This window comes from Eptatretus burgeri, chromosome 4 (assembly GCF_056783735.1).
Source record: "Eptatretus burgeri isolate ZD-2024b chromosome 4, Ebu_testis_v1, whole genome shotgun sequence".
In the NCBI taxonomy this organism is placed as follows: domain Eukaryota; kingdom Metazoa; phylum Chordata; class Myxini; order Myxiniformes; family Myxinidae; genus Eptatretus; species Eptatretus burgeri.
In genome coordinates, this window is record NC_140964.1 from 49417498 (window position 1) to 49445182 (window position 27685).

General features: G+C 46.2%; 1 pseudogene across 1 annotated transcript; it reads left to right on the forward strand.

Annotated features, from left to right (window-relative positions):
- The first annotated feature begins 414 nt into the window (after positions 1–414).
- Positions 415–27594, forward strand: LOC147028008 (uncharacterized; annotated as a pseudogene). Its single transcript, XR_015057383.1, has 7 exons — positions 415–1131; positions 3291–3379; positions 7033–8113; positions 17303–17450; positions 17708–17823; positions 23029–23179; positions 24645–27594. The product of XR_015057383.1 is annotated as an uncharacterized LOC147028008 (transcript).
- Positions 27595–27685: the final 91 nt, after the last annotated feature.

Genomic DNA, 27685 nt, shown 5'->3' on the forward strand with positions numbered 1-27685 from the left:
CGTGATCAAACGGCAACAATAAAACTATTTGAATAAATCACCTCGAGGTAATAATGTGACAATAGAAGAAATACCAAAAAAAAAAAAGTGTGAGGAGTCATAAATTCGCCTTCACTGCGTACGTAATAAACATATAAATCCGATGTTAAAAAAAATAGAAAAATCTTTCGACCTTTTTTTTTGCTTTTTCGTAATGGAGCTTTTTTGAATGAATGTGAACAATACTAGTTTCGTTTGATTCTTCATTTTTCGATGAAAAACAAAAACAAAAAAAAAGGAATCATTGCCGATTCCTATACACCGCCTAATGAGAATTCAAAAGTTGCTCTGCCAATGACGTGGAAATGATAAAATGAGGCCAAAATGAGTTTAAAATAAAATAAACAACAAGGCATTCAATAGAAGGTAAAAAAATTTTTTTAAGGAATTAAGCTTTGAGATACGAACTTCAGCACCCAGTCAACCGAGAGGAAAACGAATCGATTAACGGGGGAAAAGACAACAAATCAAAGTAACATCGACATGAGGTAATGTCGGGGAAAGAGAGCGGGAGGCCTGATGAAACTTGTTAGTGAAGCTCAAAGTGAGAATGGAAATGAAAAGCATGAAAGCGGTGAAGAAACCAAATGACAACCGTTCTGACCACGTGACGAAACGAGCCAATGAGGGAGAGGCTTTCGGCGTCGCGTCTTGGACGAAGATGGCATCGAGGAAAGAACGGCACGAAGAGTAGGAAAGCCATTAAATTAAAGCTGGTCCCGCTCTATGGGCTTTGTTGTACTAAAGCACGCAGAATCCTGACTTCCCAGTTCGATACTGCTCATTGCTCTTCATTCCTGATCATTGTTATCCGTACTTGGTCATTGTCGACCGTTGTTGTGCCACCTCGGTGACCCCGACAGTCCCGTGCAGGTCCGAGGAGACCAACACTGGGGTTTGAGGCGGCGCGGCTGAGCCGCGCTATCGCTATCGAGCTTGGAAGCCTTTGCTGTCGGACAGTCCCGGGCGTTTCACATCACCCGGTCAATTGCTCATTGAATCATACCTCTACCCTACGACGTATGACTGCATGGAAGTCCTTTGGACCGCATGATGTACCTACCACCCCGCCCCACCACTCCTTTATCGCTGGTATCCTCACACTACTGCGTGGTGCCCTCTCCCCAATCCCCACCACTGTGTTACCACATGATGCTCCCCACCACTTACTCACTGTATGGTGTCTTGGGTCTGACGTCATAACTAAACTACATGGCGTCCACCGTCAAGATCATAACTGAATGGTGTCTGCCCCCCATACCTCCCTCAGAAAAACACACACACACACACACCATCCCCCAACATCATAACTGAATGGTGTCTGCCCCCCATACTCCCCTCAGAAAAACACACACACACACACCATCCCCCAACATCATAACTGAATGGTGTCTGCCACCCATACCCCCCTCAGAAAAACACACACACATACATACACAAACACACACACACCATCCCCCAACATCGTAACTGAAATGGTTGTCCACCCCAAACATTATAACTGAATGGTGTCTGTCCCTCCACACCATAGCCGGATGGTGCCCTGGGCCCAACATCATATCCACATATTGTCTACCCTCCAACACCATAATTGCATGAAATTCCAACACCCCCAACCACCCCTTAACCACATGATACCCTTTTCCCAACACCAATACAGTATAGTTTCATCCATGCACCGAAAACTGTATGGTGTCCATCCCCAACATCATGACTGAATGCTGTCCCCAATACCGACACCACAACTGAATGCTGTCCCCCTCCCTCCATCTCATCACCACACAGTGCCCTCCTCAACACCATCACTGCATTGTGTGCAAACCTCCCCTCTCTACCCTTTCTGGATCCATTGCTGCATGGTGGCACCCACTGCATGGTCTTTCTCTCACTTTGCACATTTTCGTCTTTTTTTTTTTCTTCCCTCCATTCTGCTCAAAATCCTCATGAGTATCCATCCCTGCTACCCACTCATTGATACTTTTGTTTGGTTCTGTTATCCTTTCCCTCTTATATTTATTTATTTACTCCTCTCTTTTCATGTGGTGGTCTCTGAGATCATCTCTCTCTCTCTTTCTCTCTTTCTCTCTTTCTCTCTTTCTCTCTTTCTCTCTTTCTCTCTTTCTCTCTTTCTCTCTTTCTCTCTTTCTCTCTTTCTCTCTTTCTCTCTTTCTCTCTTTCTCTCTTTCTCTCTTTCTCTCTTTCTCTCTGTCTCTGTCTCTGTCTCTGTCTCTCTCTCTCTCTCTGTCTCTCTCTCTGTCTCTGTCTCTCTCTCTCTCTCTCTCTCTGTCTCTGTCTCTCTGTCTCTGTCTCTCTCTCTGTCTCTGTCTCTCTCTGTCTCTGTCTTTCTCTCTCTCTCTTTCTCTCTCTGTTTCTCTCTCTGTTTCTCTCTCTGTTTCTCTCTCTGTTTCTCTCTCTGTTTCTCTCTCTGTCTGTCTCTCTCTCTCTCTCTCTCTCTCTCTCTCTTGTTCCTCTCTCTCTCTCTCTCTCTCTCTCTCTCTCTCTCTCTCTCTCTCTCTCTCTCTCTCTCTCTCTCTCTCTCTCTCTCTCTCTCTCTCTCTCTCTCTCTCTCTCTCTCTCTCTCTCTCTCTCTCTCTCTCTTGTTCCTCTCTCTTGTTCCTCTCTCTCTCTATCTCTCTCTCTCTCTCTCTCTCTCTCTCTCTCTCTCTCTCTCTCTCTCTCTCTCTCTCTCTCTCTCTCTCTCTCTCTCTCTCTCTCTCTCTCTCTCTCTCTCTCTCTCTCTCTCTCTCTCTCTCTCTCTCTCTCTCTCTCTCTCTCTCTCTCTCTCTCTCTCTCTCTCTCTCTCTCTCTCTCTCTCTCTCTCTCTTGTTCTCTCTCTCTCTCTCTCTCTCTCTCTCTCTTGTTCCTCTCTCTCTCTCTCTCTCTCTCTCTCTCTTGTTCCTCTCTCTCTCTATCTCTCTCTCTCTCTCTCTCTCTCTCTCGTCCTCTCTCTCTCTCTCTCTCTCTCTCTCTCTCTCTCTCTCTCTCTTGTTCCTCTCTCTTGTTCCTCTCTCTTGTTCCTCTCTCTCTCTCTCTCTCTCTCTCTCTCTCTTGTTCCTCTCTCTCTCTCTCTTGTCTCTCTCTCTCTCTCTCTCTCTCTCTCTCTCTCTCTCTCTCTCTCTCTCTCTCTCTCTCTCTCTGTCTCTCTCTGTCTCTCTCTCCCTCCCTCCTGCCACTTCCGATAATTCCTTAGGGAATCTTCTGGCCTTTTCTGATTCTCCCATTACACTGAAGCCTTTTTCCTCCTCATGCAGGTGAGGATGCCTGGTTAACTGAGGATTTCACCTGCTCCAGCAATCTTCGGCATCATTCTAGTCATTGTTCCACCACCTCTGCTCGGCAAGTAAGGAGCTTTACTCTTGCTTCACTGTGATACGTTTGTGGACCAGAATTAGTTGGTTTAGAATCTTATTAGCCCGCCTCCCCAATAAAATTGCTTTTAGCCCATCAAGTGTGTGTGTGTGTGTGTGTGTGTGTGTGTGTGTGTGTGTGTGCGTGCGTGCGTGCGTGTGTGCGTGCGTGTGTGCGTGCGTGCGTGCGTGCGTGCGTGCGCGCGCGCCTGTCTTTCTGTCCAGGCAATAACTCTTTTGCCATTTAAGATTTTGTCAGCAAATTTTCAACAAACCTTTAATATGAGGATGTGGAGAAAATAATTAAAAATTGGGTGAAAATGTGGAAGGCAAAGTCATAATGACTATAAAAGTCCTCTTTCGCCCCGTCGCAGCACGTCAAGCGCGAGGCGTTACATTTGTTTTTCATCGCTTCCGAATTTATTTATTTGCATTGAACTTGAGTGTGTTTGCTCAGGCATAACATTTTTACCAATTAAACTTTTGTCATCAAATCTTCAACAAACCTCTATGATGAGAATATGGAGAACACAAATTAATAAAACTGGAAGCACCCGCTCCCTAAGGGAGCGGTCAGGGGGTCATGTTATTATCCTTATTCAAACGTGTAATTCAAAATACCTCTCACTGCATAATTCAAAAACCCTAACTGCACTGGAAAATGTGGGGATAGAAATACTTTCTTGTACTGTGAAAGGTGTGGACTTGTAATACCCTCTCCCACCTGAAGCAGCACTGAACGACACACATTTACATAGACAATTTGCATTACCCACCCCCCCCCCCAACCTCCCCCCTCTTCCCCTCACAAGACCACCGGCAAAGATAAAAACACCCCTTTACACTCATTGGGGTCATGCTCATCCTATGTAGCAAGTCAGCCCAGAACTGTAGGACGAGTAGTACGACACACACACACACACACACACACACACACACACACACACACACACACACACACACACACACACACACACACACACACACACACACACACCGGTCTGTGATTTATAGTAACGATAAAAATGTCCAATTTTTTTATTTTTAACTGTCATTTTCGTCGAGTTTAGTTTTGAGTACAAATCAGACCTAAACAGGCTTTGCATTTTGAATTGCTTTCTTGGGTTGTAATTCGTTGCCAAAATTAACGGGAAATTGAACTCAAAATTTGGAAACTGTGAATTACTGCATCTGATCAATATGAAGTTTACTTTGCTTCATTAATTTTACAAAATAGATCATTAAGCAGCAATATGAAAGCCAGCTAATTTTTGTGGAAGCCACTGCAACTCGCCATTGGGAGTCCTTCTCCTTGGCTGTTGACCATGGTGGAGGTTGGACGGCGCATGCGCCTTTGCCCCAAATCTGCCGTGTAAAATTATTTTCACATCAGGAAAGTCACAACAAAAACTTTCAATTATAAATCAAATTGATATAAAAAGATGAAACACACCCATTTTTCGCAAGCTGAGCGAGCACTGTGATGTATGGCACACGCCACATGGAATGTAGAAGTCCTGATGTAAATCCATTCCGTAAATGCCGCAAGACAATTTTCATATACGGAATGTATTTAGGGCTTTGCTTATTTATGATAGGGCACCCAAATTTCTATCACTTTTCTTCTTCTTTAAAAATGAAATTGAGTGATCCTGCTCTGTAGCATCTTGCTATTATATGTTGGTGTCCATCCTATGCATGCAAACCATTTATTTACTTCTTCTTCTTGCATATGGCAGCCTGGCTGCTGGGTTGTTGTCATTTTGTTGGGGCACAACTATGCCGGTGATGCTGTGCCCCATACCAATACACTGATACTCATTTCGCTGACCTCAGATGGATGACAGGCTGAGTCAACCCCACCTGGTGTTAATTCGGCAACCAATGGGACTCAAACTCAGGACTCTAACATCCAAAGCCAGCCACCCTAACCACTAAGCCAATACCAGGCTATTTATTTACTGTAACTACCTGAGTGCTGACCTTTAACAAATATTCTTATGGAAAAACAAAAAAGAAACAACAAAACCCACTGCTCTCAACCATACATTGTGCGTTCATTTGGCGAATGTCTTTTTGGTAAGTTTCTTTTGTCGAGTCATTTGTTGCATTGTTACATCATCTCTAAATAAGCTGTTTCCAAAAATTACAACTCCATCATTTAGCCTCCGTCTATCACCAGTTCCCAATTCGAACACCATTTGCCGTAACAACAAATAAGGCGCAAGGACAAACAATACAAAGAGTTGGCCTTCACCTGGAAAAACCTGTGTTTTCCCATGGACAACTGCACATTGCTTTATGACCGACGTGCAACATCATTTCACGGCATCACTTCCGATGGTGATCCACACTATCGTTCGTTTGCCAAAAAATATCGTCCTCTCAGCAGCACTCCCACAGCGCGCGAACAATTAAAACAATCTCAACTTCAAATTCTACATACCAATCACACATCATCAATTTTATCTACCAAAGGCCATGTCTATATCAACATTGATCTCTCCACAACATTAATAAACCTAAACCTCTACCCTCACTACCAGTCACAACAGGCATAGTAATATATCAGCATCAGAAAACCTGGTGTGTTTCAACAAATTATCACATTCACTATATACCAATTGCCATTTCACCGGGTCTCTTCACTTAGTGTGACATAAATATCAGACATTCCACCAATTGACAAATTTACACTTCTGTGCTTCCAAAATGGTCGATGCTTTCGGTTGTTTACTTTCCATTGACACCATGATTGTCAAAAGGGAGGTTTCACATGAATTGGATGTTATTCCCACACCCCCTCAGGAGGCATCAGGGCATCAACGACCTGTGTCTGTGAACATTTCCAAAGCTGAGAGTTTATCCAGGACGCCTTGCTACTCCATTGTAGGGTACTCTTAAGCAGCTCTCGTTCAGGGCAGGAATTTAGGGATTGAAGAGTGCACCGGCACACAGTGGCCTTACTCTTTTTTTTGTTATAAAGGTACAGTGCTATCATTAATAGCCACGAGCAAGGCAGCGAGCTTAATTAACTCTCCGAAGGAGAAGGACTGCACACTCGATGCAACTGCCCTGCCAGTGAATCACGAGGATGGCAGTTTAGAATTGAGTCTGCAATCCACCACAGACTAGGCAGCTGAATGGTGAGAATCTACTTTAGGGACAAACAGCAGACAATGGACAAAAACACAATTATAGTATACTGTATATAAGGGATTTTTTTTTAAACCTAGGTTCCCAGCATCGTAAACCCCAGGTTCAGGTGGGAATACCAAACAGGCCTACCCTGAGAGTTTGAAGTTTGAATTCAGTTTCCCTTTAATGTCAAAGTTAGTACGTATTCTCCCCTCCATACTCCCCAATCCTCCGATGAGTAAAATGTTTCCAGGTAGTCTCTTGGGTTGCAATTTCAATCCCAGAGCATTTAATTTCCATTCCTGTATTTGGACACTACTTATTTATTTACTTGCTTTGTTTGCAAGGTCGTTTTAAATTTTTTTCCCCCACATTTCCATACTCGCCTGCATGTCTTTTTTCATTATTTTGTTATTTCACTTTTAATTTCACATTTGCTTTTTGTGTTTGCACGTCAATTTTTGTATTATCATTTATACATCATTCACCTTTTTTTTTGTTTGTTTAGATCGCACATAGATCAGCCATCAGTAATTGTCACAGAAGACCAGAGGCAGCTGTGGGCCAGGTCCCTTACCGCAGGATGCTGGCGGCATACACTTTGCTGATCTTGCCAAGTCGCTGACTGGGCAACACTACTACGGGCTTGAATGGTCGGAGAACACTGCGGGTGCATCTCCACTGCACCTCATGGTTTGCATGTCTCCAGGGCCCCAATACTCCTTTGGCAGGTAGAAGCCTGTACTGGTAGGAGGCCTGGATGGTGCTCGACCGGTTGCTTGGCAGCCCAGGTTGAGCAAACCAAGCTCACTGTGACACAGGCTGTTCTAGGCTTCCATGTCGTTCCGTGCCGTAGCACTACGTGGTGAGGCTGCTGGCACGGACGTGGCACATGACAGACTGTATACAGAAGGAAGGTCCTTTCCCTCGGTCGACGAGGAGTCTTCAGTACCTGATGATGGTGAAATAGTGTACCAAGGTGATGCAGAGGACTCGGAATCAGACGATGAGCTGGTTTTGACCTCGGGCAAGAAGGGCATCTGTAATTGGGAGGCAGGCAACATTGAGGATAATGAGGAAGAGGAGGAAAATGTTTCCACCTTCAGGGGTTTGCAGGAAACCCGGCGAAGTGGGCGTCCACGCCTGCATCCTGACTGTGAAAATCAGATCATCGTTGAGCTGAATCTTAATAACCAGACTCTGCATGTCTCCCAGGGCTCTGACGAGATGGCTGCCGGAGCCCTCACGACTAAAGTGGAGCCCCTGAGGAAAACGAGGGCTCTGGCACTGAGGATGGTCGCCTGCGGCTTCGACGGCGCAGGGGAAGACCACCTCTATCTGCACCGCGCGAGGGTCGTAAGCGTGCCCGCAAGCGATCGGCCATGGTCCCACGCAAGGTGAAGATTGAGGAGAAGGAGCGCTACCCATGCGTACGTTGCTCGCGCGTCTTCAACAACAAGATCTACCTGCAGAAACACCTGAGTGTTACACACAAGCGCAACCAGGTCTGTGACAAGTGCGGGAAGCGGTATGCCAAGGAAGAGGAGCTAACACTTCACCAGCAGACTGACTGTGAGAGGAACATCCAGGTGAGACCTCCAGTTTGAATTTTCTGCTTGCCCTGAGTTAAAGTTTCTATGGATTGTATTTATTTTTTTATGTGATGACTGCCAAGTGCCTGAAATTGAACACTTTATATTTACTACTGCTATTAGTCTGCTTACTGCTTCATTCAACCACAACTACCTGCTTCAAATCTGGCGATGTGTTCCACAACGTTTGTGTGGTTATCCTTTTGGCAATCTTTGCAACACAAATATTGGCTTTAATTTCACAAGGAATCTGCTGGTTGGTTGTACCGTATGTCGTCCCTTAACGTAGTTACGTTCTTGAAAAGTACGACTTTAAGCGAATACAATTTTCCCATATCATTAATGTAAATAGTTGGGGTTAGGTTCCAGGGAAAAATAATCAGGGAGACAAAATACGTTTTATACATGTGTTCTATACATATAAATTACATGTTTTAAACAAACAATTTAAAACTGTACTCTCACCAATGATTATTGTGAAGGGGTGAGTGGTCGAGTCAGAGGGTGGATAGTCCAGCTGCTCCTTTTGCTGTTGTTGTCTGGCAGTCAAACAAATTGATGATAATTCCAAATGGGATACTTACTGTTTTGAAGGACAACATAAAGGACACAAACAACAGGCATGAATAACTAATGTAACGTGTTCAATAAGGTGGTGTAAAAGATGCTGCATCAACGGCTGTTAAACTTCTGATTTTTTTTTTCTCTGAACTTTAAAATCTTTATTTTAGTTCAGTTGAATTATATACTTGAACACTGTAGAACACAAATCGTCTTTTTGGCACTTTCAAAACCCTTCTGTTTATCAGCACTTGGACAAAGTATTATATCATTTTATGTCATCACGACCAATTCAATTTGCCGCTTGTAGACCATGTCCATGTCCTCTGTTCTTAAGACTGCACGGGATAGTGTTCTAAGAACTGTCTAGTTTCAGAAGCATTAAGCGGTGTTACACACTGAGTACTCGCTTTGATCTTGGCAGTATTACTACAAATTGTTCTCAAATTCTCACAGTGGTCAGAATAAGGCCAATGTCTGCCACATGCTAACCTGCATCAAAACACCTTAACACCTCTAATTTAGGAGCCAAACTAATGGTTTTCCTGGTTTTAATAAAACTCAGCACTCCACTCTCACCTGCTGGGCATTTCTGACTCGTGGTGCGAGCTACTACAATCACGATAAGTTAAAATAGTACTTGTACTGATACTGTTACGGATTTGGAAGCCTTTTGCACACAGACAGTCAGCAGCCCCCGCAGTTCAGTTATTTTGATAAGTATGTGTTTATAGTTAGGGTCCCGTCCTTCTGTCTAATAGGTTAATTTCATGTGTGTGCTGCGGGTTTCTTTTATCGTCAGGTTTTTTTTTACATCTTGAAGCCGCACAACGCCAACAAAACCCTCGCTTCACTCCTCCCACTGTGCGGGTGAACAAGCGCTTCGCCCGCCCAGCTTTCACTACTTCACACCATCGACGCCATCACCCACGTGCAATGTGTCATGTACAGGGGTGAGGTCGACTCCGCCCAGCGAGATGGGTGTGCCTTGCAACCAATGAGGGATAGGAGTACCTCAGAAGCCCCCGACCAATCCGGAGACGAGTTACCTCAGGGCAGCCTCACCCAGCCAGATGGGATGTTCGCCCCCCCGACCAATCCGGAGACGAGTTACTTCAGGGCAGCCCCGCCCAGCCAGATGGGATGTTCGCCACCGTCCAATGAGGAGGTGAGTGGGAGGGGAAGAAATCCCTCGGACCTCACGAAAGGGAAGAGTAGAGTGGTCGTCAGTAGGAGTGTATTCAGTCGTCGTGGCCATTGCTCTTGGGGTGCGTCGCTGGAGTCATTGTAGCCATTGTTCTTGGGGTGCGTCGCTGGAGTCATCGTGGCCATTGCTTTGGTCTGTCATCGTGGTCGTCTGCGAACGTGGTCTGCGGTCCTTTGCGGGGCTCCTCGTGGTGGTGGTCGAGCAGCCAGGATCGTGGGCTTGGTGGACTCCGGGACGTGGGTTCGAGTGACCGTGACCGCACGGTCGACGTGACCGCACGAGGCGGAACGGTACCCGGCCAGGCTCTGTTCCCCCAGCTGAACTATCCTCCTCGGCTGGAGGACCGAGTACTTGTACTCGGTAAAGAAGACCCGACGATCGGTCGGTATAAAGACCCGACGGGGTCCATTTCTTTTGGGATGCATGTGTGTGTGTGAGTGTGTGTGTGTGTGTGTGTGTGTGTGTGTGTGTGTGTGTGTGTGTGTGTGTGTGTGTGTGTGTGTGTGTGTGTGTGTGTGTGTGTGTTGGAGTAGGCCCTGTCTTTCAGTAGAATTGCTTAAGTGTTTTCTTTTCATTGTACATTGTATTTTATTCGTGATTAAGTCTGCTCTGTGTCTCCCTCCCTTATCAATTAACCTTCCTGTCAAATGTTCCAGTTCGTTGCCGTGTTTTCTTCCGTTGACCCAGCACGGTTCGTGCTTGAGAACCAGTAAGCCGATTGGGCTGTAAGTTATCGTTTGGACCGACGGACTTTGGTAATTCTGCTCGGTTACACCGGTCCGAGGTCACTAGAGCGATCCGGTTCAACAGACTCCATTGAGGGTGTGACTTCCCCGGTAATTTGACCACGTGGGTATTTAGGTACATTGAAATTTGGCTATTAACCCTACCCCACGCGTCAGAGAATTGGCGATCACGGTCCCTAAATTACCCGTGACCTTCGGAGTTGTCCAAGAGTCACAATCTAAATTCTGGGTGATCGGTGGGAGACGGCTCTACTGCTTCACCTGGCGGCCGTTCCTCGCCACCGACCCCCGGCCCACAACAAATTGGTGATCAGAAGTGCGATGCGGCCTCTCCGCCTCCACAAAATTAACAGGATTCAGATCAGCGGTGTGCGGAGCACCCCCCCCCCCCACCCACGTTCCTTCCGAATTAAAGCGTCAAATTTATTCTGAGATGAACCATGGTGAGCCAAGACGAGCAGGCTCAGGTGGGTTTAGGTGTAAGTGTAGAGGAAACAGTGGTCCAGGACGACCCCATGCAAGAAGATGCCCCCCCCCCGATTTCTGTCGGGTACACGACCGATCGTGGCGGATCGGCTCCGCTCGAGCCATAGGACATCGAACAGTTAATATAGATGATGCAAGCGATGGAAAACAGGATGAGAAACAAAATGGACGCGAGCCAGCACAATATGGAAAACATGGAAAGCTGCATGGATGCGAACACGCAGGCACTGAGGGGTGATATGCGAACGCAGCCAGGGAAATGCAGACCATGGGGTTGAATCTGCAGGCGGGCCAAGAGGCGATGCAGGCCGGTCTGGAGGAACCGAAAGGCATAATGGCGGCACCACGTGGTGCAACGACCGGACCGAGGGGAAGTGCAAAATGTGTTTGGTCTGTGATGGAGACGGGTGAGGTCGAGATGACGAGCGACGCCACCACAATTAAGGGGGAAATAACAAAGGGGATCACGGAAAAATTAATAGAGACACGAGAGGAATTAGAATTAATAACGGAGATGCAGAAATCTATTGGGGAGCACACACATAGAGTTGGTGACGGACAATGGGGTCGAGCTGGTGGAATGTGTTGAGACCCAGGGCGAGCATCAGAGTAACCTCCCTCAGGAACAGAGGGAGATGGTAAACTCCCTCAAAGCAGATCGCGACCAGATGGGTCCGGTAGAGCCGTACGAGGTTGAGCGGGTGAATGATGCGAACGGGTCCGTGCAGAGTTTGGGGGAGGGGGTGGAGACCCCGGGACCCCTTGAGTTAACACGAGTCCCCAATGTGATTGTCCCGGAGTGCATGTCGAGGTGCGTGAATGGTGTGAATAATTTGGCGTGCGTAAGTGCATGTATGGAATGGGCAACGAACGGATTCAGACAGGAGACGGGAAAAGCAAGCCTGGAAGGCCGCAAAGGGTTAATTTGGAAACCGCGCCCGGTTCGCGCGACGGCGCATACGAGGTCTATGGCGTGTTTCGTGTATGGCCCACACGCGCACGTCTGCGCAATCGCAATTTGGCACGAGAACGCTCCACGTCGGATACGAGCCGGCCGCTTGGACAGCGAGAATGTAGATGGCGAGTGTTGGGTGAAATTGGAGTGGACAGGTCTGCATGCGGGCGCGTGTGTGAAGCTCCACGTGCTGCGCACCGCGTGTTCTGTTCGCAGAACGCGTGGAGCGGGTTCCCGGGACGATGCGCTCGGGCGGGCATGCACGGGAAACCGCGTAGGTTTGGTGCGCGGGTGATGTCACTGGGGACTTCGCGGCGTGCGTTGGCTCGCATGGTGGACACATCGAAGGCGAGCACTTGTTGCGATGCGCAGGGCGACGATAAGGCTCCAGGTATCGTCCGACGGAAGGGACGAACGAGCGAGTCGCAGACCGCCACCCTGGCGGTGCAAAAAAAAATAAAAAACGTCTCTCTCCAACTACACGGCCCCGGCCAGGATGTTGTAAACATCTTGCCCGGGCAAAGGAGCATTAGTTAGTGGGAAGGGTTTCACGTTAGTTAGACCAGCCTCATGGGGCAGGAACAGTTCCTCCATGGGGCCCGTGGAGCAAGTTAGTGGGAATTTAGTTTCGATTTAGAAATGGATTTGGGAGACACGGACCGACATGGAATGTGTAGTGGGGATGTAGATTAGCTACGTAGAGTTAAAAGGAACGTGCATTAGTGTAAGGGATGACGGGGAGCATGAGTTAGGGGAATTTAGTTAGCAAAATGGCAGTGTTGAGTGATGAGTGAATTGACGAAAAAAATGTATACAATGAGTGAATGTGGGACAGCGGGCCCAAGTGTGAATGGAGCGAATGTGGAATGCATGGTGCGAATGAATGATTTGGGGAAGGAGTGAATCCCACCCAAGAGAACCCAGGGTCAGTGTAATGTTAGTGGGTTAGTTAAATTTACCAAAAGGAGGTTGTTCTGTTGTTGGTGGTGTACGAAGGCACGATACCTTTTGGAGGGGTGCAAGGGGTTCATTTACCGGCTGGGAGCGTGGCTGTTGAAATGAGCGTATTGAATAGAGGGCACCCCAGGCACCGGACTAGTTGGCCAGAGTAGGCCATGGGTCCAAGGGACCGGGATAGTGTACTGGGCACGGGTGGCCCGTCAGAAACGGGACCCGTACCACCGAGATGCCACGTGGGCATTTACAGGGGAGTAGCCAAGAAGGGCACTCCCCGCGTTCATAGGGAGCAGGTAGGCTCGGAGACAACCTCAGGGCCTGGGAGTGCCGTAGTTAGAGTTCGGCAGACGGAAGTCCCTGCCAGTTGAGCCACACTGCCCAGCCCCGAAATTTTGCAAAGGCATGAGAGAAAATTTGCGGGCAGGGCCCAAATTGATAATGGACACCAACACATGCGACGGGAATCATGGTTTCTAGAACCAATAGTTTAAAGTGACAGGCGTGTTGAAAAGCCCTGGGGATAGTTTAAAGTTTAATAAATGCCAGGATAGATAGGAAATGTACCCCTTCGCACCATCCATCCCTTCGCTCTCCGTAGGCCGCTGGACTCACTGTGGGAAGATTGCTGAACTCTGTGGAGGCTATTCTGAGGCTTTGTTGGGCCTCGAGGCAAGACACTAGTCTCTCCCTTATTCCCCTCCAAAAAGGATCTTAGGGGTTGGGAGTAGATGGACAGGATAGGTTTGCCGGACAAAGACAAGAGGAGGGTTAGGGACACTTAGAATTACAAAAGAAAAAAATAAAATAAAAATAAAAAGGGGTCTAAATTTTAATTTTGTTGTTGCAAACTAAGGGAGTGGGTATGGACAGAGACAGGCAAAGGCGATAGGTTGGGGGGAGACAGTAGGGTAGGTCCGAGCCCATTTTCAGAGCGGCCGGCACCACTGCACTTCCTCCACAGAACCTCACGGACCAGACCAGAGGCCGGCCAGCTTCATACGCCGGCCTGTTGTGCTCAATCTGCTGGTCCGCATTTGCCATGCCTTCACTTGCCTGCCTTTGCCTTGACCCCATACCTGCTTCGCCCTTGTTGCTTTTCCCGTGTCACCATCTCAACCATGTGTGGCAGGACCATCCATTTCCAGTGTTTTGCAAGGACTGCCCTGCAGGCAGCCACACCACAGGGACTCCATTGTGCAGCCCGTGCATTGTTTTTTCTGCATCCATCCATTCCCTGTGCCAGAGACTCCATTCAAGCCACAAACTGTTGACTTTGTTGTGCCTTCCTTCCACAGATAACAGGTCCTGGGCCATGATTAGTGTAAATAGTAGGTAAAAATGTAAATAATTTTTGTAACCCACCTGTTGTTTGTGTTAGTGCTGGCAATTTATTATTTAAGTTGTTGGAGTGAGTCTGATAGTTACACAGCACACTAGGTTATTTATTCTTGGGACATGTATTCGAATGTCGCACTCAGGGATCCGTAGGTAAAACGTACTCGGGGGTGGGAAAATCTACACCTGCATGGCACACGAAAATTTGATGACTCGGGACCAGTCGATAGAAAGGGGGGGGGGGTAGTGTTACGGATTTGGAAGCCTTTTGCACACAGACGGTCAGCAGCCCCCGCAGTTCAGTTATTTCGATATGTATGTGTTTATAGTTTGGGTCGCGTCCTTCTGTCTAATGGGTTAATTTCATGTGTGTGCCACGGGTTTCTTTTATAGTCAGGCTTTTTACATCTTGAAGCCGCACAGCGCCAACAAAACCCTCGCTTCACTCCTCCCACTCTGCGGGCAAACAAGCGCTTCGCTCACCCAGCTTTCACTACTTCGCACCATCAACACCATCGCCTACGTGCAACGTGTCACGTACAGGGGTGAGGTCGACTCCGCCCAGCGAGATGGGTGTGCCTCGCAACCAATGAGGGATAGGAGTACCTCAGAAGCCCCCAACCAATCCGGAGACGAGTTACCTCAGGGCAGCCTCACCCAGCCAGATGGGATGTTTGCCCCCCCGACCAATCCGGAGACGAGTTACTTCAGGGCAGCCCCGCCCAGCCAGATGGGATGTTCGCCACCGTCCAATGAGGAGGTGAGTGGGAGGGGAAGATATCCCTCGGACCTCACGAAAGGGAAGAGTAGAATGGTCGTCAGTAGGAGTGTAGTCAGTCGTCGTGGCCATTGCTCTTGGGGTGCGTCGCTGGAGTCATTGTAGCCATTGCTCTTGGGGTGCGTCGCTGGAGTCATCGTAGCCATTGCTTTGGTCTGTCATCGTGGTCGTCTGCGAACGTGGTCTGCGGTCCTTTGCGGGGCTCCTCGTGGTGGTGGTCGAGCAGCCAGGATCGTGGGCTTGGCGGACTCCGGGACGTGGGTTCGAGTCCCACCGTGGTGGGTTGGAGTCCGGTGTGACCGCACGAGGCGGAACGGTACCCGGCCAGGCTCTGTTCCCCCAGCTGAACTATCCTCCTCGGCTGGAGGACCGAATAAAGACCCAACGGGGTCCATTTCTTTTGGGATGCGTGTGTCTGTGTCTGAGTGGGCCCTGCCTTTAAGGAGAATTGCTTAAGTGTTTTCTTTTCATTGTACATTGCATTTTATTCGTGATGAAGTCTGCCCTGTGTCTCCCTCCCTTATTAATAAACGCTCTTGTTAAATGGTCCAGTTCGTTGTCCGTGTTTTCTTCCATTGACCCAGCACGGTTCGTGCTTGAGAACCAGTAAGCCGATTGGGCTGTAAGTTGTCGTTTGGACCAACGGACTTTTCTAATTCCGCTCGGTTACACCGGACTGAGGTCGCTAGAGCGACCCGGTTCAACAGAGTCCGTTGAGGGTGTGACTTCCCCAGTAATTTGACGACGTGGGTATTTAGGTATATTGAAATTTGGCTATTAACCCTACCCCACGTGGTAAGAGAATTGGCGATCACGGTCCTTAAATGACCCGTAACCTTCGAAGTTGTCCGAAAGTCACGACCTAAATTCCGGGTGTTCGGTGGGATGTGGAAACAGAGGAAACCTGCACCATTCATCATGAATACAGGGAGGGGGTTTGTGGGCTGGATGTCATAACCAGTGCTCTACCTGGCGGTCGTTCCTCGCCACCGACCCCCGGCCCACAACAATACAACGTGAGCAACAATGGTTGCCACAGTGGACGCTTTGGGCTGCAGTGTGGCTGTGCACTGTGCGTCTCAAAGTACTGTAAATACCAGTATAAAAAAGCTGATACTATCGACTGTTATCTACTGTACATGAGGTTATATATTTACCTGATCAGGTAAATAATGTAACGTCTACATTATTTACCTGGTCAGTTATGGGAATAATGTAGAGATTATAATGTCTACATTATTCCCATACCTGACCTGACCTCACAGGAATGTTACTGAATTGTTACCTCCGGCACTGAAGGTGCACAGAAGTTATGTTTTTACCCTTTTATGTCTGTCTGTCAGTCTGTGAGCAGGATATCTCAAAAAGTTATGGACAGATTCAGACAAAATTTGGTGGACCGGTTGGGTGTGTGATGACGAATTGATTAGATTTTGGTGAAGATCCGGATCCAGATCCCGATACTTGAATTTTAAAGTGATTCTTCACTATTGAGAGATGGGGCCAAAATGATATATAGCATGATATTTGCAAAAAAGTTATGGATGGGTTGTGACAAAACTTAGTGGATGAGTTGAGTGGGTGACGAGAACAAGCCGATTAGACTTTGGCTAAGGTCCGGATTCAGATCCGGCCTATCGGTGGGTTAGAACACACAAACTGTACAGCCTGGCGGAGGTATGTGCTCTATCGAGTGCCATTTTAGTTGGTATTTTTGTTCTACGGTCCTCGTGTTGTATCACATCCTATACTACCCCATCACCGTTCATTGATGGGGATTTCCTCCAGTTGAAAATGTAAAAAATACAATACCATCAGATTGTATGTTATTCCATTCTCTGAATGCTGTCCCCATCAAATAAATTCAACTTTTATGGTGAACATCAAACATTAATATTATTTCTTCACTCTACTAACACAATCTGTAAGTGGTTAAACTTTTCATTTTATTTCATCCTTACTGATGGATCATGTCAGCTCACTAAGAACAAGCACATTCACGTGTTATTTTAATCACAATCACAGAGGAAACCTGCACCATTCATCATGAATACAGGGAGGGGGTTTGTGGGATGGATGTCATTACCTATTTCATTTTATATTTGAATGTTGTAACCTGTACATGACATGAACTTTTTCCTCAATGGCACTTTTTGTGCAGTGCTTCACTTGTGAAAAGACCTTTAAGAAGCTATGGACTCTCCACCAGCACATCAAGACCGTGCATGGGCTGGGGGAAAGGAAAGTGGCATGTGAGATTTGTGAGAAAAAGTTCTTCACGGCGGCGCAAGTTAAAAAACACCTTATCGGTAAGGGCCAAGAGGCAGGCAGTTTACCCCTGTAGTTGGTCTATTTGCAAACAGGTGGACTCACTAAATCAAGGAAACATTATTATGTAGAATTTATTTTGAGCAGCAATAAACACTACTGAGGAACCAAGTTGTAGCAGCCAAGTGGCCCTCCCCCCAGCCCCCACCCCTTTTCTGCCTCCTATTCCTAACTTTGCTAGTTTGTGAATTTTCAAGGACTTACGGCTGTATGACTACATGCATTCCACCCTGTCCAGCCCACAGGAAAGATATGCCTTACACATGTGAGACGTGTGGAAAGTCCTTCAAACGCAGCATGTCATTGAAGGTGCACAGCATGAAACACACGGGAGTAAAACCCTACAAATGCAAGGTCTGGCCACCATTCCTCATGCCAGCTCCATTTCGCGAAATACAAAAATACGCGTGATTAATTCGTTTCAAAGTTGCCTTTCTGGATAAATCCTAACACAGCAAAACTGCTCTGTATATAACTGGAGTAGTTGGTTTGTGATTCTGTGACCCGCAACTTCGAATTCCATATGGTGTGTGTGTGTGTGTGTGTGTGTGTGTGTGTGTGTGTGTGTGTGTGTGTGTGTGTGTGTGTGTGTGTGTGTGTGTGTGTGTGTGTGTGTGTGTGTGTGCATATTGAGATCACACCTGATGAACTACATCAAGTTAAGACTTGAAATTGCATGCATCGATGTACAAAAGGTCAAAGGAGTGGGATGAGGGGGGTCATTACGCAAAGGGAAATTTGATGATCCGAAAGCAATTCTACATGCTGGCAAATTGCTAAAAATTGCCCATGAATGGATAAGTCATTTTGGGAAAGATAATATCGCAAATGTTGAGAAACTTCCGAATGTGCCTCCTGTTATTTATCGTTTGTTTTTCTTTAACAAAAGTTGGTAATCTATATGAAATAGAGGATGATGTCTGTCTTTGTCTGATTTCAGTTCCTGTCTTTCTAACCACTTTGTGTTTTTCTTACCACTTTGTGCATCGTTGCAAACTTTGTAGGAATAATTAACAATTTCTTGCAATTCTGGGCACACCATCGAAATTTACTGAAACTCCAACATTTATTTTGTTTTGCCAAGTCAAAAGTAGATTTTTCTCAAAGTGTTCGCCATGCTGGATAATGTCACGCCATTCCAGTGGGTGGTGCTTCTGGCGGTATCCCATCACTGGATTAATGATGTTCCATGGCACTCTTATCCTATCAGATCCGGATGTTCAGGGAACCAGAAGTTCCGATATTCTGAATACTTCTGTAATTTCCCCTCTTTTCCCAGGGTTTAATGCTCCCGGAGGAGCTGTTGCAAAATCAGACAGACAGAAGACAAACACAAACTTGATTTAATATAAGCACAAACGGTGACCTTGGTCAGGTCAGGTATGGGAGCATGTGCCAGAACAGCGCGTCGCTGCGTCAACTTTCCGCCGGTACTCCAGGGGCCTCCGTCTGGCCTTCCCCCAGGCAGATGCCAGGCCCATCCCCATCTCCTTGAGATGCTGGTCAACCTGCTGCAACCACGAGGCACGTGGTCAGCCCTTTGGCCTCCTCCACTCACGAGACTCCCTCGCTGAGAGAATCTGGTGAGCAGGATCAGCGTCAGGAAAACGAGCCACATGTCCATACAGCCGGAACTGATGCTCACGGACCATGCAGGAAACAAATCTCATCCGAGTCTCTCTCAGCAACCGCTCGTTGGACACAAAATCTGACCAGCGATAGCCAAGGATTCTCCGAAGAGACCTGGTACCAAAGGAATTAAGTCTCTGTTTCAGATCATTGGTCAGAGTCCAAGTCTCGCATCCATAGAGCAAGACTGGAAGCACCAAGGACCTGAAGACTCGGACTTTCGTCCTCCCGCACAGGTACCGGCAGTGCCACACCCCATGGTCCAGTGAATCCATGACTCCCCAGGCCCGACCCAGACGTCTATTGAACTCTGACTCACAGCCAGCAGAGACATGAATATCACTGCCAAGGTTAGTGAATCTCTCCACGACCTCAACATCCTCACCACAAACAGACACAGACAGGACAGCAGCATCCAAGATGTCATTGAAAGCCTGGATCTTAGTTTTGACCCAAGAAACCCGTAATCCCAGCGGCTCCGACTCCTCATTCAGCACCTCGAGGGCCCCCAAAAGGATAGCTAAAGTCTCCGCAAAGATGACTGCATCATCTGCGAAATCAAGGTCCGAGATCTTGACATTCCCAAACGATGCACCGCAGCTTGATCTTTCCGACATCCTCCCTAAAATCCAGCCCATACAAGACACAAGTGCTGAAAAGTGTGGGGGCCAGTACACACCCCTGATGAACTCCAGTAACAACTGGAAATAAGTCAGAGGTGGTACCACCATACTTCACAGCCTCTCAGTACCAGAGTAGAGTTCAGACATCAGATCGATCAGTTTTGGTGGCACTCCACAAAGACCAAGAATCCTCCAGAGGGCATCCCGATTCACTGAATCGAACGCTTTACAGAGATCAACATAGGCTGCAAGCAGCCCCTGCCGAAACTCTCCTCTGCGTTCGGTGAGGACACGAAGAGCAAGGATACGGTCAATCGTTGACCTCTTTGGTGTAAAGCCTGACTGCTCTGGACGCTGGTGCTCAAGCAGATGGTGGCGAACCCTATCAAGAATTATCCGAGCAAAGACCTTGCCCGGCACTGAGAGCAGCGTCACCCCTCGGTAGTTGTTGCAGTCTTGGCGATCACCCTTCCCTTTCCAGAGAGGGACAACAAGGCCCCTCTTCCAATCAGCTGGGATGATGCCTGTGTTCCAGGAAGAGCACAAAACTGCATGCAACGACACGAGTGCAGCATTTCCACCAGCCTTGAGAAGTTCAGCATGGATGCCACAGATCCCTGGAGCTTTACCCTGTTTCAACCGGTTCACCGCAGCCCGTGTTCCCACAAGCGAAGGTGGACCACAATTGATTGGAGGGTCAGAAACAGGGATTGCAACACCATTGACGTCCAACTCGACAGCTGGGGGATCAGCCTGGTACAACCGCTCAAAGTAACCGGCCCAGCGGGCCTTCACTTTAGACTCCTCTGTTAAGAGCCTACCACTCTCTGCTCTAACTGCAGTGCTCCGAGGGATGGGCTTGGATGAACGCAATGCGCGAATTCCCCTGTAAGCGGGACGAGAATCACCTGTCCACAGGTGATGCTCTACCCCCTCACAGATTCCTCGCACATAGGCCTCCTTGTCCACCCTTAGTGCACGTACAGTTTTACGCCTCAGCTCCCTGAACAGCTCAGCTCTGCCATTCAGCCTGGCCCTGCGACTCTGGTCAATGGTATCCAGTGTCCCTTGAGAGACAAAATTCTTCTTTGCCCTGCGGTGAGTTCCAAGACATCCACCGGCAACATCAAGGACGGTGGTCTTGAAGGTAATCCATAACTCTTCAGGACCCCCCAAAGCACCTAGACACCCAAAATGTCCACTCAGCCTGTTCGCAAACTCCTCAGCTACTCTCTCATCCTTGAGCTTGCCAACATCCAGCCGAGGCTGGGATGGTACCATTCTCCAGGATTTAAGGTGCAGCTTTAGAGTTGCTACAACAAGCCGGTGGTAAGTATTGAGGAACTGAGCACTCTGGTAGACCCTGCAGTTCTGGATCATCCTCCAGCGACCGTCAACGAGGACATGGTCAATCTCCTTTGCCACACCGCCAGCGTTGAAATACCAAGTCCAGCGATGAGCTTGTGGGTGCTGAAACCACGAACCGGCCACCCTAAGTCCATGACTTCTTGCAAAGTCAAGGAACTTAGTGCTATTCTGATTCATAGTTTCTGACCCATGGGGACCAACACACGTCTCATAACCATCCCTATCAGTTCCAATCAATGTATTGAAATCCCCCAAGTCTAGAAGTGTATCTCCTCTGGGGCACTGATCAACCACAGACTCAAGCGTGGCGTAGAATGTGTCCTTCACGGTGAGATCACTCGCCTCAGTCAGAGCATAGACAGAGACCAGGGAAATGACACCTAAGGAGTGACGAATCCTTCGTCTCATAATACGCTCGTTCACTGGTGTTACCTCAATTATCATTGGGGTCAGCTTATTGGACACAGCTACAGCAACTCCTTGAGTATGGTAACCATCAGAGCGACCAGACCAATAGTAGATGTAACCACCCACCATTATCTCGCCGTAATCCGATCTCCGAACCTCAGAGAGTGCTGCAATACCGATGTCCAACTGCTTTAGCTCAGATGATAACAGAGACAGGTGATCATCCTTTCTTAGGGATAGGACATTCCAGGCACCCACCCGAAGGGACCGCCTCAGGTTAACCCAAGGAGACCGCTGTCTGGTGGACGACACCTCAGCACCACTCCGACACACTCTCCCGCAATCTGACCCAGGGAGGTTACCCTGTGGTTTCCCTCCTTTCATCAAAGATTGGGGGTCCCGAAGGCTTTGCCCCAATCCCGTCATCCGGTGAGCTGCCCTGTGAAGGGAAGCTGCACAGGAGGTACTCCCATGGAGTGGGTTTTCAGATTTTTTTGCGTTTTTGCGTTTTGCGGAATGAAGGGTTTTACGGTGGCTGGAGTGCAAATCCTGCCACCAACCTCCTAATAAAAAAGTAACCCAACTGCAGGAGGACGTCCGCAGACACAGTTGGGCACTCGATATGGATGGCCGTTGGCTCACAAGGAGCTCCTCTGCCCTTTGACAGGTTTTGTTTTTAATCCTGCTGGGTGTCCATGTCCAAACACCATCCTCACCAGAAAACTTGGTGGGGGAGACAGTTTAGTCGCCGAGAACCCGACCATGGAACAGGTTAGTACAGGTTTACATGGTACCTGTAGCAGGTCACAGATCTGACCTGACCTGACCTTAGGGGAAGTGATATAACTTCCCAGAATACTCTTTGGGCCCACGACACCATCTTGTGACACTGCTTTCTCTTCGCAGACCAAGGGGGCAGTTAAAGAGAAATCCCCCATCCAACCCCATCTCCCTGCTCCCCATGGGCAGAATTTCCCGAGTCACCAGATTTCTGCTTTTCTGCCTTCAATCATATCGATCAATATTTTGATTGAATATATTTCTTTATTTCCCCTGCTGTGACAGTATGATGCGATTAGCTGAGAATGTTTCAGAATTGTTAGATATGAATGGTCAATTATTAAATGTAAAAGCTTTCATTCAATGTGTTTGAAAATATTTGATGCATTTACTTCATTAACCTCTTTTCACTGCCAGTTTTTTATATTATGGCCATCATCATTTAAAGTAAATAATTATTTTTTTTGTAATATGCTGTTTAGTGTTTTTTTGTCTCCACTACCCGATTCATGTTTTTTGACCAACTTTGCACATGTTTTTAAATATCGTTCTCGAGTCAAAAAATATGTTTTGAAATGGTCAAAATGACGATGTGCAAATAAGGATTATAAGTTAACTTTAAAATGCAAACATTCAGGGCCTTCTGTTTCCTGATGCTATTCTAGATTCTGTATTTTTTTAAATTCCAATAAATACTTTAGTGCAAGTCAATCTTTTTGTATGGTGGGCAAGAAGCTGTTTCTGTTTTCAGTTTGAGAACTGCACAGAGTGTTACATGTACCGGTACCAGCTGCGTAACCACATGAGCATCCACCTGGGACACAAAGAGTTCATGTGCCAGTGGTGTGGAAAGGACTTCAGCATGAAACAGTACTTTGATGAGCACTTGAAAGTTCACACTGGTAGGTTGTTCTTCTTTGCCAAACCCGTAATTTCTTGTAACGCCGTTGTTTTGTCATTGGTTGCTTTTAAGTGTAATTGAGGCACTTGCTGTGATGTCATTCTCACGACGGGTTCTTTAAAATAACCTGTTGAACACTGTAGAACACACTTGAACACTGTCACCTGACATCGTTTCCTGTTTATAAAGAGAGGGGTTCTACACATGTTAAATCTAGCAGTTTGCAAGAGGAGTAAATTTTTGAATAATCTTTCTCCTGCTCCTTCTTCCTCTCACATCGTTGGGAATTTCAATTGACCTCAAATGTGTGGGTAAAAAGGACTCTGATGAATGGGAGTGACACTTGCGCTGAAATTTGTGATTTGGCGATAATATGCATTGGTCAACTGGAAAGTCTGTTTTTCAAAAAAACTCTCCAAAACGATCAACAGCTTTAAAGAAATTGATTTGGTGATTGAACACAAATTGTGAAAGCTGTGGATTACAAGTAGGCTATTTTGTAAAATTGCATAATTATTCCAGGCCCATACTCTTTGCAAATCTCTGAGGCATAATCACGACTAATCGAGAAACGTTCCGAGGCTATAACCAATCCTAGATGGGTCGTCGCTCCGATGCAGGATACTCAACTGGAGGTGATTTGGGCAGGAATTTGTAATTTGTTCAAGGTGCGGCAAGAGCTCACCTACTCTTGATGAAAGACACCGTGGGATCGTTAATGTCCACCAAAGACCAGTGCTGGCAAACGGCACTTCCGACTTAACGTCCATCCAAGGGACAGCTCACACATTGGTGCCTCACATTGCCTGCGAAACACCAGTATGAGAGTTTATAGCTGGGTCAGCATTCAGACCCAGGCTGGAGAGCTTGGGTGAGGGACGAGAAATGTAGCACCACCAGACCACTAAAGGTGTGAGAAATTTAGCATGGGTAAAGCAACTTTCAGGCCACCTGTAAAACATACTTTTTTCAGCCTTTTTAATAAACCCCCTAGTGTACTGTGTCCACTTCACCAATACAACCAGGAAGCTATTCGATAAATGTGTGTTTGAATGAATTAATCAGTGCATTGCTCCCATTTCATCACAACCTCCTTTCTTCTTCCCTCTCCACCTCCCCCCCCCCCAAAAAAAAAAAAAACGTTGCTGCAAAGCTGTGTATTTGATTCAGCAAACAAGAAAGAGTTTTTTTGATGCTAAGTTACTCTGTAATTGTTTATTTGATTTAGCCTGATATGTACCACTTGTGCAATTACCTTCTCACAGTGGCTCATTTGTTCAGATTACGTCACTTTTGGTAACGGCAAGGACGTGACGGTGTTAATGCAATGATGTCGGTTTAAAATACTTTGGCACTCCTCCGTTGGTTTAAACAAGCTCATTGTCACCTGTTCGACTTCAATTTGTTCGACTCAGTGTATCATTGCAGTATCCTCTGTATTCACTGGCATGTCACTGTGGATGCAGGTGAGAAGCCATATGTGTGTGAAGTATGTGGGAAGAGTTTTACGAGCCGGCCCAACATGAAACGGCACCGTCGTACTCACACCGGCGAGAAGCCATATGCCTGCGATGGTTGCGGTCAGCGATTCCGCTTTTCTAACATGCTCAAGACTCACCGTGAACGCTGCCAACTTGCACTTGAGAGAGTCAACATGGACGTTCACATCCCTCCCGACTTCTGATCCTCTCGCGTGATCGGAGGTTCTTATGCGTTTCGCACTTTTGCAAGTGCAGAGTTCCAATTACCAAGCTTGCCATGTGATGATTATATTTTTATTATTTCCTCCTTACCACCCATTTCCACAGCAGGGTGTGACCTTGCTGAATTGCTTTGGCATCTCCCCTGAGGGCTGTGAAAGCACACCTTGTTAATCACCAAAACAGCCACCAGTGGCTGTTTACTGAGTAAGACCTTTTTTGAATTTTCATTTTTGCAAGATTTCAGCAATGTACAGCCAGTTACAAATTCGATTTTATTTGCACTCAACTTAGCATTGGCATTGTGTCAAGGTGCTGTTTAGAATCTTCATCTGAAATTCTCACATCAAAAAATAAAAGAATGAGAGACAAGAAACTTATCTCACAGCAAGAGACGGTTTCATCTTGGTAACCACCTTGTGCGCCAGCGATGTGCAAATTGTACATTTACTTATTTTACCTGGAATCTTTTTTAAGCTTTTGCAGTATGTTACTGCCTCATTTCATACCTTGAAGTGTTCATGTTTTACGAACTAAGGGGAGGTTTTACGGAAATACTGGGTGCTTAAAGAGTCAGCGTTGTTGTACAATATAAGCTTGAATACCACTTGGCCCTTGGTGAAACTTTTGCGCTTCTTGAGCAGTAATTAAAATGGTAATCTGCTTTCGTCTTGAAGTTTTCATTTTGTAATTTTATGTTTCGGTTACTGTATGGCACTTTCACACATACGACCCATACACACCTGTCCTATACTGGTAACTGGGTGAATGGCAGTGTAACACTCGCACTCACACACCCCATACCATATGGTCATACTTTACCCTGCGCACGAAGTGCAGTGTTTGGGTTAAGCAATTTGTTCACCATGTCTGTCTTCAGATGTTAGTGTATGGTAGAGGAACAACTTAATTCAATTGAATTTTGTATTTTGAACACTGCAGAACATGAATCGGAACAAATTGGAACATGAAACTGCAGTTTAGCAGAACTTTGTCTCTGAATTTGGCAAATTGTATGGCATATCATCCCAACTGCACATACACAGAGAGGAGTAAGGTAATTGTTTTAGTCTGACTGCCTGTCTGGTAGTCAAACAACATTGAAAATCCTTCCAAGTATGAAACTTCTGTTTTTAAGGATGTCATAAATGACACAAACAAAGGAACGAACAACTAATTTAACGTGTCAAATAAGGTGGTGTGAAAGAAAATGCCCATCAACAGCTGTAGACCGAATTTTAAATTTTTTTTTACAACATTTGAAACTTTTCTTTTATTTCATTTGAATGATATACTTGAACACAAGAACACAAATCTCCTTGTTGGTACTTCCAGTTTAGGAGTACATTACTTGGCCAAAACATTATGCTATTTTATGCTATCTCGACCAAATTTGCTGCTAGCATTCTCAGCGTTTGGGAACATTGAGATTCAGACAAAATCATGGCTCGGCGAAATATAGATCATGCTCGGAAACGCAAAACGAGTTGAAAAGACTCTTCCCATGTCCGTTTTCTCAAGACTGCGCAGGGTAAGGTGTTCTATGAATTCTAGTTTATAGCGCCGGTTTTGTCCAAGGGAGTCCCTTGGCAACAGTTACAATCCTGGACCAGTCACCATTCTGACGCAGATGGCGCTTTCAGAATATCACAAAACCATGTTTTATATGTATACCTGCAACATGCCCAGGTCTCTCAAAGCAGGAAATACGTCGCTTCAAATGTGCATGTTGACGCCACAATCTCGGGTGTGTAGGAATGTCAAAAGAGGACCTTTTTGAGCTCGCTTTTCAGGACTTTGCAAAGCACAGTAAAGCATATTCTGCCATTGCCTGACACCGTTGTTAATTTAATTACCGCTGTTTTTACCCCTTACAATAATAACAATGCTTATAGATCATAATGCTCTGCTTGGGAATAAAAAAGTCGTCTTATAATGTTGCAAAATCGTGAATCGAGCAATCTATTTTTTAAATGCTTGGTCCTGCTAATTAAATATAGGCCGACAACAAATCCTGGCATGCGGTTCCTTTCCCATGATGAGTTTAGTTTCACAGAAACCTTTCAAAATACTTGGTAGGGAAGATTACAATTTGGAAATATTGGATTTTTTTTTCGTACACATTTGTAAAATGGTGTATGCTGGTTTATTTTTCTAAATTATTATTAATATTTTTTATATTTTGTCTGATCATTCGTCTTGACGGTTGATCTTGCTGCTGTAGTGCCGTTGTATGCTTATATTATTATTATTATTATTGTTATTATTATCATTATGTTGATATTTTTGTTTAAATCACTGCATTTGGCTTGCAAGTCACCGACAACTCTTGTGTTTATTATTTTAAAAAAGAAAGAAATAACATTCCACCAAGCACGAGCCGATGCTTACTTGTGCAAGGGGCCTTTCAAACACGACCTTGTTATGAAAAGGCTGAATTTATTGTTCGGATTTAATGAGGGAAGGAAAGGCAATTAGTGTGTAGAACTGCTCTTAGAATTGTATTTGTTATTATTGTACTTGTATTGCAAATTTGGCATTTACATTTGTCATTATATTGTTAACATAACCGATTATAAGTATGTTTCTATTTTTGTTGTGGAAAGAGAAGACAAACTGTGAAAGATTTTTATACTGTCTCCTTTTCATATGTAAACAGTGCTTTTCACGGATGATTTAACAGAGAGGAAATAAACATGGTACATTTTTGCCGGTGCATTATGAATTGTCATTTTGAACAGATTCAGTCTGCGGCCTCGAATTGCTTTGGGTGCCTCAGTGGGCACCTTACAGATTGCTTAAAGAGC